Source organism: Trichosurus vulpecula, chromosome 1 (genome assembly GCF_011100635.1).
Source record: "Trichosurus vulpecula isolate mTriVul1 chromosome 1, mTriVul1.pri, whole genome shotgun sequence".
NCBI lineage: Eukaryota > Metazoa > Chordata > Mammalia > Diprotodontia > Phalangeridae > Trichosurus > Trichosurus vulpecula.
The window spans coordinates 27440033-27453688 of NC_050573.1; the positions used below are offsets into that span (position 1 = coordinate 27440033).

Here is a 13656-nt window from a genome sequence, read left to right on the forward strand (position 1 = left end):
GCCCCATCCCTCCCACCCCCTCGTTGAAACTGGCTTGAAGCCTCCTGGCAAAGCCGGGAGGAGAGGAGAAGAGAGGGACCGGGGAATTAGAGAACGGGGGAATAAAACCCAACTTTGTGTCTCCCCCCTTCCAGTCCACCCCCTCCTCTAGACAATGCCCAGGCTGGAAAACGACTGGAAGGGTGGTCCAGCGGGGGAAGAGTGCAAGGTTGGAACTGGGGAGAACAGGGCACCAGAGCTTTTTTGCTGGCAACTTTGTGAGGATCCCCTCTCCCCATAGCCCAGGCTCAGATCTGAGTGCTGGCTGGGGGAGGGGTGAGAGAGGGGCTCTTTGGCAATGCTCTTCTTCTCTCCCCTCCCCACCCCACCCCCCACCCCGCCACATACACACACACATACCAGCCGCCTTGGATTTCCCTGCGCAGGGAACTGGGGCTACGGGTGGTACCGGACCAGATGAAGGGACTAGATACGCGTGCATTGATTTACCTGCTAAAAGTTGCTCCCTTCCCCAGGAAGGGAGAGGTTTCCTCGGGATAAGAACAGGGCTCCCAGACTGGCAGGTTGTTTGCACTCCTCTCCCTGGGCAGACCGGGAGCTTCAGGTTCCTAGCTCACATCTGGGAAGTCGCTGCCCCCCACTGCTACCTCAACCTCTGGCAGAAACCTCTCCACCCCCGCCACTGTTGCCCAGGCGGAGTCGGCCCGGCTAAGCCAGGGTTTAGGGGAAGGGAAATGACCCAGGCATGATGGATTCCCTTCCTGGGAACAGGGGAGGCGGAGCAGGGAGCCCCTAGGGAGAGCTAAACTTTCCGACTGGCCCTAGGTGAGCCTTGGGGATGGGTCTGGGGTGGAAACGAGAGGAAGGGGCACACGCACCCAGAACCAGAACGACAGGGAAATGCTAGCGACCCCGGGGTTTATATTGGGGTCGTCTCCCTAATAAGGCAGTAGTTCGGGGGTCTCCCTCATCACCTTCAGAGGACGAAAACAGGAGCGGGGTTGGGCTGCCCTCGAACGGTACAAAGTCGGGGAAACAGAGATGGGGGTGGAGATTTTTTTCAGGGGAGCATTCCTCCTTCAGTGCGTATCTTGAAGGACTAGGCTTCTTGGATCAGGAAGAGGTACCGGTGCTGTGGCATCCGATTCCCCAAACATAGTAACCTCAAGGTTGGAGGGGGGCAGCACGTAGGGGGAGTAAAGGAAGAAAAGCTCGCTGTGACTCCCTCTATTCTTACTGCCGTTGACTGTCAGTTCGACTCCTGTCACCTACAAGGGTTAGTGGCTATGTCTACAGTTCAGGAATTGCTGTCTCCCAAGGCTCTCAATTCAGGGTTCCTGCAGTTGTCTGATTGCTCTCCCTCAGTTTAGGGAAAGGTGGCCAGACGCCATGACCCAGGGCACGAGTTTGGGTATTCCCAAGTAGAGCAGAATGGGGCAGGAGTGAAGCAGTCATTCAAAATTTGTCCTTATCCCTCCTGGGTTGTGTCTGTGAAGGAGAGCCGAGGGGCATAGGAAGGGGTAAAAGAAGTGCTGGCACTGCCACTGAGAGTTAAAAACCAAGAAAAAGAAAAAGCCAGGAAGGTCCCTAAAACCCGACTGGGTGGGAGAATTGAAGGTCTACATAAGGCTAAATAAAGGAAAGGACAGACCCAATTAGCTAATAGTGCTGGCTACAGAGAGAGACTTAGGTATGTATGGCCTCCTTCTTCAGCTGGAGCCAACTTATCTCCAGTTCTAGGCTGTCTGTCGCAAAGTGTTGGCTTCCAAAGCAAGAGAAAACCAAATGCTATAGAAGTCTGTGATGAAAAGATCAGCCTTAATAAAAAAAAGGCCAGAACTTAACTGCCCCCCGCCCTCCCCCTGCACTCCAGAGGCACAAGAAATAACTTAATGTGCCCTGCTGCTGAAAGTTAATAAACACCCCATCTTTGTCCCATTAGTTCATGTCCCTTAGGATCATAGATTTGGAGCCATAAGGCACATTGGAGATCATTTCACAGAACTCCCTCTTTTTACGGATAAGGAAATTGAGGCCCAATGAGTGAAAGTGACTTGCCCAATGGTAGGAAAGTTAAGATTGGAACCTTTACTCTGCCTAAATCCTGTGTTCTTTCCACTGTTCTTCATGGTGGCTATCACAAAAAAGTGAGAATCTGGAATTCTTCTGGTTAAAGTAACCCTAGAGAGACAGCGTGGTATAGTGGGACAAGAGCAGGCCTCTTGCCTTCAAGTCAGAGGAGCAGGGTTTAAATACAGCTTCTGATTCCTTCTGGTTGTGTGACCCTGAGCAAGTCACTTATCTTTCAGTATCCTCGAGCAGCTCTCTAAGACTGTCAGTTACAATTGAGTTCCCCAAAGTGGAAGGAGTCCAAAATAGAGCACAAAATTATAGGACCAGAAGGCCCTTCCCCAATAAATAAGTTAGCCCCTATTTGCAGATTAGTTCCTCTCTCTGGACAGTCACACATGCATGCACCCTATTTTTACCCCCTCCTCAAAAAAAGGAAAAAAGCTTATGGAGGCTTATCAGGATCCAGGAGCTCAAGGGGATTGTGGAGTGGTGGAATCAAAGAATCTGGGAGTAGGAATGAAGGCAGAGGGCAGGAGTGTGGCTGCCTAAGAGTCTATACACTTTGAGTATAAGTTGGCTTTCAAAGTCACCAAAGGAAAACAAATGCAGTAGGAGGTGGGTGTATGTTACCACTGGGTCGCTAGGCATTACTTTTCATGGCGGGGGCACCTCCTTCCCAATCCCTTAGGTCAGATTACCCAGTCATTGGGGGTGGGTTACTCTTCAAGAGGGACTTGGAGAGGGAAAGGATACGGTAATCAGATTCTTGGCTCCATTTCCTGGGCTAGAAACAGCATGCCCTGCTCCTAGCTCACAATCTCCCCAGATGGCACTCCAGGCTTTTCCCTGACTTTGGGGTCACCAAAACCCTAGAAGCCTGTTTTGAGTGGGTCAGAATCTTTCTCTTGAATACAGGCATCCATTTCCCCTCTTCCTTCCCTGCCTCTGCCCCCAATATGTCCATGAACTTGTGCAACTGGTGTACACACATGCACAGCCCCGGGTCCCAAGTATAAAGCATGCCCTATCATAAGACTCTCTGAAATCGGCAGGTTCTCCCCTTTTGCCCCAGAGACAGAACTGGAAGCTCTTATCTGTGCAGGGAGGAGCCAGAACCAAGACCAGAGCAGAAGAGGCGGGAAAGGCAGAAGGGAAGGGAACCATCCTCGTTGTCTGGAGACAGTTTGGGGCTGTTAGTTGCCAGGGAACGTGGAAGCTATTCTCCAGGAGTCCAGGACAAGTCAATCTTTAGCTTTCTTTCCCTCCTTCAAATGGCCAGATTCTAAAGTCTCCAGACTCTGTGCCTTCCTGGATTAGAAAAGGGTTCGTGAGTGCTTCGTACATTTGCTTGCACTTTGCCATCCTTATCTAGCATTTCCTGGCCAGCGCCCGCCTCCCAGGACCCCAGGGAAAAGGGTGTGAGTTGTTTAGTCTGGGCTGCAGTGGGAGCTGAGCTAGCTGAGCAATTCGCCCACACAACTCTGCCGAGGCTACAGTGAACCCCATCAAGGGAGCTGTCCGTGGTTCTGGATGGGCACACACTCTCTGTCCCTTGGTCGGTAAGGAAATCAGAGGTGAGCGCTGGTATGCGCCTAAATGGTCAAGAATGTACGTATACTGTGTGTGTGTGTGAGAGTGAGAATGCTTAATTGGGTGTGTGTGTGCGTGTGTATGTAATGGCAAATTCCGGTGTCTGTGTGAATTAAGGAATGCTTGAGGTTCTGTGAGTTTGTTTTTTGTGAGTTTGTTCTAGGGAATGCTTGAGGTTCTGTGAGTTTGTGTATGGTTTTAGATGCTTTTATATGTCTGTATGTATTTTGAACGGTGTAAGCCTGTGTGTTTTGGGTAGAACACTTGCTAGATCCATATTCCTTAGTATTAAACCATCCCACATCTGAACTTGGCAATCCTGAAGTGATTTTGAAAGATTAAAGCTGCAAAACAGTGATGCTGGCTTTTACAATTCACCACTAAGGATCATTTTGCATGGAAGGATGAGAGGGATTTCTTACCTAACCAGAAAAAAAGCTGGAGTATTCCAGAGGAGGGCAACCAGGCTGGTGAGGGAACTGGATACCACACATACTAGATTAGAATCATTTGAAAGAACTGGAAATGTCTAACCTAAAGAAGAGAAGGCTGGGGGAGGGGAGAGAAGAAAGAAGGAATGACATGAGAAATAGCTCTCTTCAAGTATTTGAAGGTTGTCGTATGAAGAGGGAGTAGATTTGCTTTGTTTATCCTGAGAGGACAAAACAAGGATCCTTGAATTGAAACGACGTAAAGGCAGATTCCAGTTCAGTGTAAAGAGAGCTATTCTAATGATTAGACCTGACCCCCCAAAAATGTAAAGAATTGCCTTGTGAAATAGTGGAGTCATACTCACTGGAATTCTTCCAGTGTGGGCTAGCTGACCATATTGAGTATGTTGCAGAGTATTTTTGTTCAGGTGTGAGTTGGACTTCATGGCCTTTGAGGTTTCTTCCAGTTCTGAGATTCTGTGATTCAGACCATTATTGGTTTGTGTGATTTTCCAGAACCCAGAGAGGACATAATGTCTTTACAACAGAACAGTATGGTTTGTCCTGTCTACATCCAACAATAATAGTGTATTTGAGTTAGAATCGATCTTAGCGATCATCTGGTTCAACCTCATTTTATGGATGAGAAAAATGAAATGGAGCTATTAGGTGACTTGTTCATTCTTGGGGAGTGAAAGAGTCAGGACTAGAGCTCAGGTCTTCTCATCTACAGGCTACATCATACCTTCACTTCAGGTACAGCAATAATAACGTAAGCCTCAGAGTCAGGAGAAGCTGAGTTCAAGTCCTGTCTGGGACCTGTACTTGCTACTGGACTCTGGACAAGTCACTTGACTTCTCAGTGTGCCAATCTCGTGCTCTAACACTAGTAGTCGTTGAGAAGGTGCTAATTCATATTGGTAGATGATGTTCTTCATGGGGAGCTTTGTGCATTCATAAAGTCATCGATCTAGTCAAATAAAAGTAACAGCAACTCACATTTCTCTAGGGGTTTAGTTTTAGGGTGATGAAGCACTTCCCTCACAACAATCCAGTGAGATAGGTCATGTGATTATATACCCATTTTACAGATAGGAAAACTGAAACTCTGAGAGGGTCAGTGAATTGCCTATGGCTACACAGCTGTGAATCATCAAGGTTGACATTTAAAGTCTCCTGGCTCCAAGGTCACAATTCTAGAACACTACCAATCATTGATTGTATCCTTAAGTATCACTTACATAGGCTAACAGAAGTGATTGTTCCTAAGAGATAATAGATTGGAGTATAGATCTAAAGCTGGAAGGCAACTGAGCCCAAGTCCTTCATTGAATGGATAAAGTAACTAAGACCCAGAGTGGTTAGGTGATTTGCCCAAGGTCACACAAGTAATAAGTGCCAGAACTAATATTTGAACCCAGGTTCTCTGACTCCAAATACAGTGTTTTTCCATGAAGGGCATCCTCCTAATCCTCCAGCCCCATCTAATGTCAGCCCCAAAACCACATTTAATGTTGGACTTTAGCCCCTTAGGGTGACTACATTGGAGAGAAAATCCCTGGGAAAATGATCCACATGGTGAACTTACTTGTGGAAAGCAAATGTGAGAAACAAGAGGCCCGGTTTATTTTATACTGACCTCAGCAAAGCAGCTGCTTTGAATTCATTTCAATAGCCAGTAGTCAGCATGAAGGTGACTCCAGCCAGCCCTCTCAAACTGGACATGGGTTTCTTTTTTTCTTGATGACTCCAGGATTACCAGGCTGTGCAAATTCTGAAAAACAGACACTTGAGCCCTCTTCAAACTGCCATAGCAAAGAGATGAGCTAAGAATCACTAGTGGTCTTCAAGCAAATGCTGGATGACCACTTATCGGGGACCCTGTAGCTTCTTATTCAAATAGGGTTGTGTTAGCTGGCTACTAAGGTTCCTTCCAACCCTGTCATTCTACAGTTCCATAAATTAAAAAGTCTAAGTCCCCTCTCAGTGAATTGTTTGCTTTGTGTTACCTATATGAGATTCACAGCATAACCTTAACCAGCAGTGATGTTTCTGGGCAAAATGAAAGAGAATGATAAGTCACCTAAAACATGCTAAATTATCAGAAAGAAAGGAAAGCCTTCTGATTCATAGCAAACCCTTAGTGAAGCAAGAGCTCAGAGATACAACTTATGCCAGTGCCAAATGAAAAAGTGCCAACTAGAAAAGCAAAAGACCCAAGTTCCAGTCAAGATTATGCCTCTAGCTAGCTATATGTCCTGGAGCAAACCACTCTACCTCAGTTTCTAAATCTGTAAAATGAAGTTGATTGATCTGGATGGTCTCCAAGGTCCCTTTGAGCACTGAAATTCTAATCAGCATTCCATTTATGGAGATCTTATTAATCGCTTTTATTAGAAATAACTCCTGGTGTAAGAAGGAAAGCCCTGACTGGTAAAATGAGAGAAGGAAACCATAGAGAGGTTGTGATTATGCAATGTAGTAAATGAGTAGTAGAGGAATTTATTACCTGGAAGCTTCCAGGATATTGACTAACTTATTGTGAATTTTTTCTCCCTTTAACCCATTCCTAAACTCTGACGTTGTTTTGTCTCTCCTACCAGAAGATAAGTCAGGTCTATTCTCAGTGTGTGGAAATCCTAACAGGTCTTGAGATAGGTCTTTTAGCTCAGATAATGAAAGGGTAAGTGGAGCAAGATAGCTGTCTTCATGTATTTAAAAACAAAAAAAAGAAGAAAATAAGATTTTGGTCTGCAAGTCATGAGTGTGTTTTTTTTCTGTTTTCACAACATTGAAGCAGTGTTGTGTAATGGGTAGAGTGCTACCCTCAGAGCTGGTAAGACATGGATTCAAGTGTTGCCTATTTCACATAATAGCTATGTAACCTTGGGCAAGACTTTTAACCTCTCTAGGCCTCAATTTCATGATCTGAAAAAAATGAGAGGGTTAGACGAGATCAATGGTGTTAAACTCATAAAAATGGGAGCCACTAAACCACACATATTAGCATTATCTGGGTTCTATTGTATTTTTATTTATTTTGTTAAATATTTCCCAGTTACATTTTAGTAACTGGCTATGCTTTAGTGCTGGCTATGGGCTTGACACTACAGGATCTGATGACCTCTACATTCTTTTCTGAATCTAAATCTATGATGCCAGGATAACTTGTTCTGCTTGGACCTGGAAGGCAGAACAAAACACTCTGAATGGAAGTTATAGAGTGGTAGATTTGGACTCCAATTTAAGAAAAAGCTTGCTAACAAATAGAGCTGTCCAAAAGTGGAATTGGCTATGTTGGAGAAGTAGTGAGTTCTTTCTCCCTTTAAATACAGACAGGACACCCATTTGTTGGGTGCTTCAGAGAGGGGATGCTTGCTCAGGTCTAGGTTGGATTAGATGCCCTTGAGGTCTCTTCCAAATCTGGCATTCTGTGATTCTGAATTCTAGCTCACAAGTAAAGTGGGCTCTCCTCACTGTAGACCTTCCAGTAAAGCTACGTGTAGGGATGCCATCACAGATATCATCATGTTCTTCATGTCTGGGTTGGACTAGATGGTGTCTAAGGTACCTTCTAGCTCTGAAATTCTGAGATGCTATGAAACACCTTAGTAAGCACTTTGTACGTGATAGACACTTAATAAATGTTGAAGTGAATGTGTTAAGTTGGATACCAACCATGATTTTAAAGGTTTTGGGGACTGTTGAATTATAGAGCTGGAAAGACTCTCCACAGGTCATATAGTTCATCCCCCTTCATCCAGGCAGAGCTGCATTTACGCTATCTCAGACTAGATACATAGCAGCCTAGGGAAGATTCCTCAACCTCCGCTGGGGACTCTTGCTCCTCCAGCACTTCAAGGATCTGTAATTCTGTAATGACCGTAATAACTCTCAATAACCAGGGTTAAATAATTGCCAGAAATTTCTCTTTTTATCCGCTTGTCGCACTGCAGGTTATAGGGCTGGTCCATTCTGTAAGTAGCTTCCCCTCATACCATTTCAGATGAGAATGAAATAAGCCTGTAGGTGAATTTAGGACAATCTGTCAACCCCAACGGTACCAATGTGCAGTTGCTGGGGGTCTCCAGTGAGACCACTTTTCTGACATTTTGACAAGGCTCATCTTCAGCCAAGACATCAATCCTTGGGGCAGGGGCAGAGCAGTTGGAACTAGATCTCTGATTTCATTGAGATAAGGAATTTCCTGATGAATAAATTCCTACCAATACAGATACGCACCTGTCCTGAAACTGAGAGTCTTAGAGACTTGTTTGGGGACATTGAGAGGTTATGTGACTTGCTTAAAGACACACAGCCAATATATATCAGAGGAAGCAATTGGACAGAGTGCTTTTGGAATCTGAGACCAGCTCTCTATCCATTAAACCATGCAGCCTAATGTTTTAGCATTAAAACAGACAAAAAGCATTAAAGTGACCATATTTATTCCCTTTTTCCTTGTAAGTATAGCCTGAGAAGCAGCATGACACGACAAGTGGAGGGCCAGACTTGTAAGCGGAGTCCCGCCTCAGACTCACGTCTTTGTTGTCTTTGTTCAGTCGTTTCAGCCATGCCTGACTCTCCGTGACCCCATTTGGAGTCTTCTTGGCAGAGCTACTGGAGTGGTTTGCCATTTCCTTCTCCAGCTCATTTTACAGATGAGGAAACTGAGGCAAACAGGGTGAAGTAACTTGCCCCAGGTCACCAAGCTAGCAAGTGTCTGAGGCCAGATTTAAACTCAAAAAGACGAGTTTTCCTGACTCCAGGCCAGCGCTCTATCCACTGCACCACCTAGCTGCCTCTAGCACACACTAGCTATGTCATATTAGGGTAGTCTCCTAAACCCTCTGAGCTTCCATCTCCTCACCTGCAGAAAGGGGGATGACAACAATTCCTATCTCAAGGGGTTGTTATGATGCCAAGGAGTTTTTAAGACTAGGTCTCTCTGTCTCACCCAGGCTAGAAGTACAGGTGCTCCTCTCAGGTCCGGTCACACTACTAATGGGCAAGAGGGCTTTGATTTTCTGCCTTTCCTTCCTGGGCCTGTTTGCCCCTCCTTAGGCAGCCTAGGGGTCCTCCACTCCTGACAGCTTACCATAGTGATGCTGGAGTTAATGTGGACACTCTGATAATCATAGCCCACTGCAGCTCAGAACTCCTGAGCTTGAGGCATCTGACCTCTTCAGCCTCCCTTGTAGATGGGGTATACCACTACCCTCTGCTGACAAAGCTACAGAAAGCTTCAAACCCACATGAAATGTGAATTATAATAATACAGGTGGCAAGAACTGGGTATATAGAGAGTCTGGATATGTGCCAAGTATGTATTTCATCCATTCATTTATTTACTTGGCTACGAGATAAGAGAGAGACGATGATGGTGGTGGTGGAAAAGGAGGAGGAGGAGGAGGATAGATAAAGAAAGAAAGATAGATGATAGATTATATGGGTAGATAGGTGATAGGGATAACTAGACATATGGATTGAGATAAGTATATAGAGAGATAATTGATAGATAAATATTCAGTGCTTACTATGTGTCAGGCATCATACTAACAATGGAGATACAAATATGGGTAAGCATGACAGTCCTAACAGTTGAGGAATGTATATTCTAATGGATGGCTGAAAAGATCTGTAATTGCAAATTTTCTTCCACCCCCAAAGATGTATCTTAGCCCCCCTACTTTTTTCTGGACCTGTGATTTTATTTGTGTTTGGAGGAAACTTTCAAATGGAAACTTCCCAAAGATCAGGACAGAACATGGGGCTTGGCATCAGGAAAAACCCGAATTCAAATCCGGCCTCAGACACTTTCTTAGCTGTATGATCTTAGACAAGTCACTTTTATCTCCTTGGGCCTCAGATTCCTCATGTGTAAAATTAAAGGGTTGGACTTAATGGCCTTCGAGGTCCCTCCCAACTCTAAATATAGGATCCTTATACTCTTAGAGAGTTGCCTGAGGACACTGAGAGATTAAGTTACTTGCTCAGGGTTAATACGTCTAGTATGTGTCAGAGGTAGGTCAGCCCTCTTTCTATAATATACCATTGTCTCTCATCATGTCACTTTATGGGTACGAAGTGCCTCCTACATTAGACAGGCACATTTTATCCTCATTCACAGATAGTCCTCCCTCACTGCCCTCTAAAATAACACAAATATTATTGTCCTCATTTTATAGATTCAGAAACCAAAAGTCAGAGAAGCCAAGGCATTTGTTTAGGTCACAGGAAGTGCCTGGTCTAGAACTCAGGTCTTCTTGCTCCAAGGCCAGTGGTTTGTTCATGGCTTCATCTGTGCCAGTCTAATAATAAATTAATAAATGGGGTTTTCCCCCTGATTCACTCTACTTGGTACTCCTTGATGCCACATAGTAGTGCGGAGGGGATCCTGGATCCTGCGAGGCTGTGAATCATGCAGTTCTAGAGAGGGAAGGGACCACAGAGGTAATTTAGTTCAACCTTTTCTTTTTGTAGGTGAGGAAACCGATGTTACTTATCCAATGTCACACAGGTAATAAGATCATAAGATCATAGAGTTTGCAGGGGCCTCTGAGGCCCCTCATTTTACAGGTGAGGAAACTGAGATGTGATGTGACTTGCCCACAGTCACACAGGTAGTAAGAGTCAAAGGTAAAATATGAACCCAGTGCCTGGTGATAGACAGGTCAGTCTGTCAGTCAGTGAAAATTTATTCAACAATTGATGTGTCAGGCAGGCACTGAGCCAAGTGCTGGGGATAGAAAGAAAGACAAAAAGACTCCCTGCTCTTAAAGGGCTTCCATACTAATAGAGGAGACATTACGTAAATAAATAAGCTGTTCCTTGCACTAAACACTCCCGTGTGTGTGTGTGTGTGTGTGTGTGTGTGTGTGTGTGTGTTTCAGTCATTTTTCAGCCTGTCCAACTCTTCACGACCCCATTTGGGGTTTTCTTGTCAGATACTGGAGTCGTTTGCCATTTGCTTCTTCAGCTCATTTTACAGATGAGTAAATTGAAGCAAACAGGGTGAAGTGACTTGCTCAGGGTCACACAGCTAGTAAGTGTCTGAGGCTGGATTTGAACTCGGGAAGATGATTCTTCCTGACTCCAAGATGCATACTCTATCCACTGGGCCACCTAGCTGCCCCACTCCCATCTCTAGACTCCAGGTATTTGCACTGATTGTCCCTCATTCCTGGAAGGTTCTCACTCCTCATCTCTGCCTCCTGCCTGGCTTCCCCAGCTTCCTGCAAGCCTGCAGAGAAAGCCTATCCTGATCCCCCTTAATGCTAGTGGCTTTCTCCTGTTGATTAGCTCCAATTTGTCCTGTATAAATCTTGTTTGTCTGCATGTAATTGCTTGCATGTTGCCTCCCCCTATCAGGGTGGGAGCTCCTTGAGGGCAGGGGTGATCTTTTGCCCTCCTTTGCAATCTCCAGCACAGTGCCCAGCACATAACAGGCACTTCATAGATGCTTATCAATTGACTGAATAGAAGAAAGGCAGACTGAGTCTGTGCTCTGAGGCCCAATGTAGCTACATTCAGAGAGGCTCAAGTTGGCTGAAGGATAATGGAATTTTTAGCCATAGCAACTCTCCAAGACTGTATCTACTATGTCACAAAGGGGTCATGATCTGCGTCGGCAGAAGGGCACCCAGACCGATGAAATCACAGATCCTTGAAGTATTTTTCACTCAATTGACTGGTTGTTTTGTCATTGTCTAGACACAAACTTAGTCAGAACTTTCTCTCCACAGAAAATTTTCCTGAATCTCCTAAAAAAGGAAAATTTTTCAGTCTTTTGTCCCTTCCATTCTTCTTTACTCCCTACCCTCTTCCCCCAAATGCTCACTCCTATTCCCTATCGATGTGTAGCCAAAAGCCGAAAGGGACCTTGGACAGCACCAGTAATCCTAATAACAACTATAGCACATATTTACATAACACTTGGGAGTTTATAAAGCACTTTTCCTACAATGCCTTCTTTCTTGATGTTTTCTTGGCATTTTAATTGGAGCTGTGAGTCATACTTCCCTATGAAAACTAGAGACAGTGTCATTTACTGCTGCTAAAGACCCTCACAGTGGTTGGTTGTGTTAAATCGAACTTAACTGAACTCCATGAGGTAGATAGCACCTTATAAAGGCCACTATCATCCTTATCCTCATCTTTACAGATGAGGAAATTGAGGCCCAAAGAGTTGAAGGGACTTGCCCAAGGTCACACAACTAATTAGTGGCAGAAATGGAACTAGAAGGCAGGTCTCCCCATCCCAGTCAGTGCACTTTCCATTTCCCCCACACTCCTGCTGTTCTCCTCTTTCTTTTTTCACTGAAAACTAATCATGTGGTTAACCAGTGTGTCACAGTGTTTGCCATGGACGTCTTTCTTTATGTTTTCCCTCGGCATTTTAATTAGGGCTGTGAGTCATTCTTCTCTATGAAAGCCAGTGACAATGTCATTTATTGCTGTTTAGGGTCCTAATTGAGCCTTTTCTCTCATTCTGGTTGCATCAGGGACATTAACCACGGAGCCAGTGATGCTTCCTCCTGTCAGCAGAAGAATAGACTCTAAAGCTCTGAGAAATTGAGATCATAGGATCCCAAAGTGGCTCATCAGACTCATCCCTCTAGAGCATGCCCAACAATCCACCATCCAGCCTTTTCTCAAAAGCCCCCAGTGAGCAGGAACCCACTACCTCCCCAAGCAACCTAGTCTACATTTAGGCAGCTCTAAATGTCAGTAAGTTTTCATGATATTACAGAGGAAGGCTATGCCTCGATTTATCTAAAAAGGGTGGTGATGAGTCTTGGGATCGAGCTTTATTTTTTTTGAGGAAGGCAGGGCAATTAGGGTTAAGTGACTTGCCCAAGGTCACATAGCTAGTAAGTTTGTCAAGTGTCTAAGGTCAGATTTGAGCTCAGGTCTTCCTGACTCCAGGGCCCATGCTCTACTCACTGCATCACCTAGCTACCCCAGGATCACACTTTATAAGCACTGATTAAAAAGAGGGAGTTGGGGAGGAGACAGGGGGAGTAGTGTTTAGCCTGGAGAAGAAGAAACTTAGGGAGGATCTGCTTGTTTATAGGATCATGAATTTGGAGCTGAGAGTAAACTCGGAGGTGACTGAGTCCAAGCCTCTCATCTTACATATGGGAAAACTGTGACTCAGAGAGGTTAGGGAATTTACCCAGAATTATACAACTAGTAAACAAGTGTCTGAGGTAGAATTTGAACACTGGTCTTCCTGAGTCCAATTTCAGCACCTTGTTGTTTATGCCACACTGCTTCATTCAAGTATTTGAAAGGCTATCATGGAGAAGAGGGATTCAAGTTATTCTTCTTGGCCCCAGAAGGCCAGCCTAGGAGCAGTGGATGACAGGTACACAGAGAGATTTAGAGTAGGCAGAATGAGCCATCCTAGGAGGTAATAAGCTCCTCCTTCACTGGAAGTCTTCAAGCAATGGTGACCCCGCTTACTGGGTCATGATGTAAAAGAGATCTTATTTCAGGGATGGATTGGAGCAAATAACTCTGAGCTCTCCCTTCCAACTCTGAGATTCTATGATTCTGA

At 45.0% G+C, this 13656-nt stretch overlaps 1 protein-coding gene across 1 annotated transcript in view; it reads left to right on the forward strand.

Annotated features, from left to right (window-relative positions):
* NOS1 (nitric oxide synthase 1) overlaps window positions 1-13656 on the forward strand; it is a 130109-nt gene that overhangs the window by 121 nt on the left and 116332 nt on the right. The gene's annotated exons all lie outside the window — the stretch shown is intronic.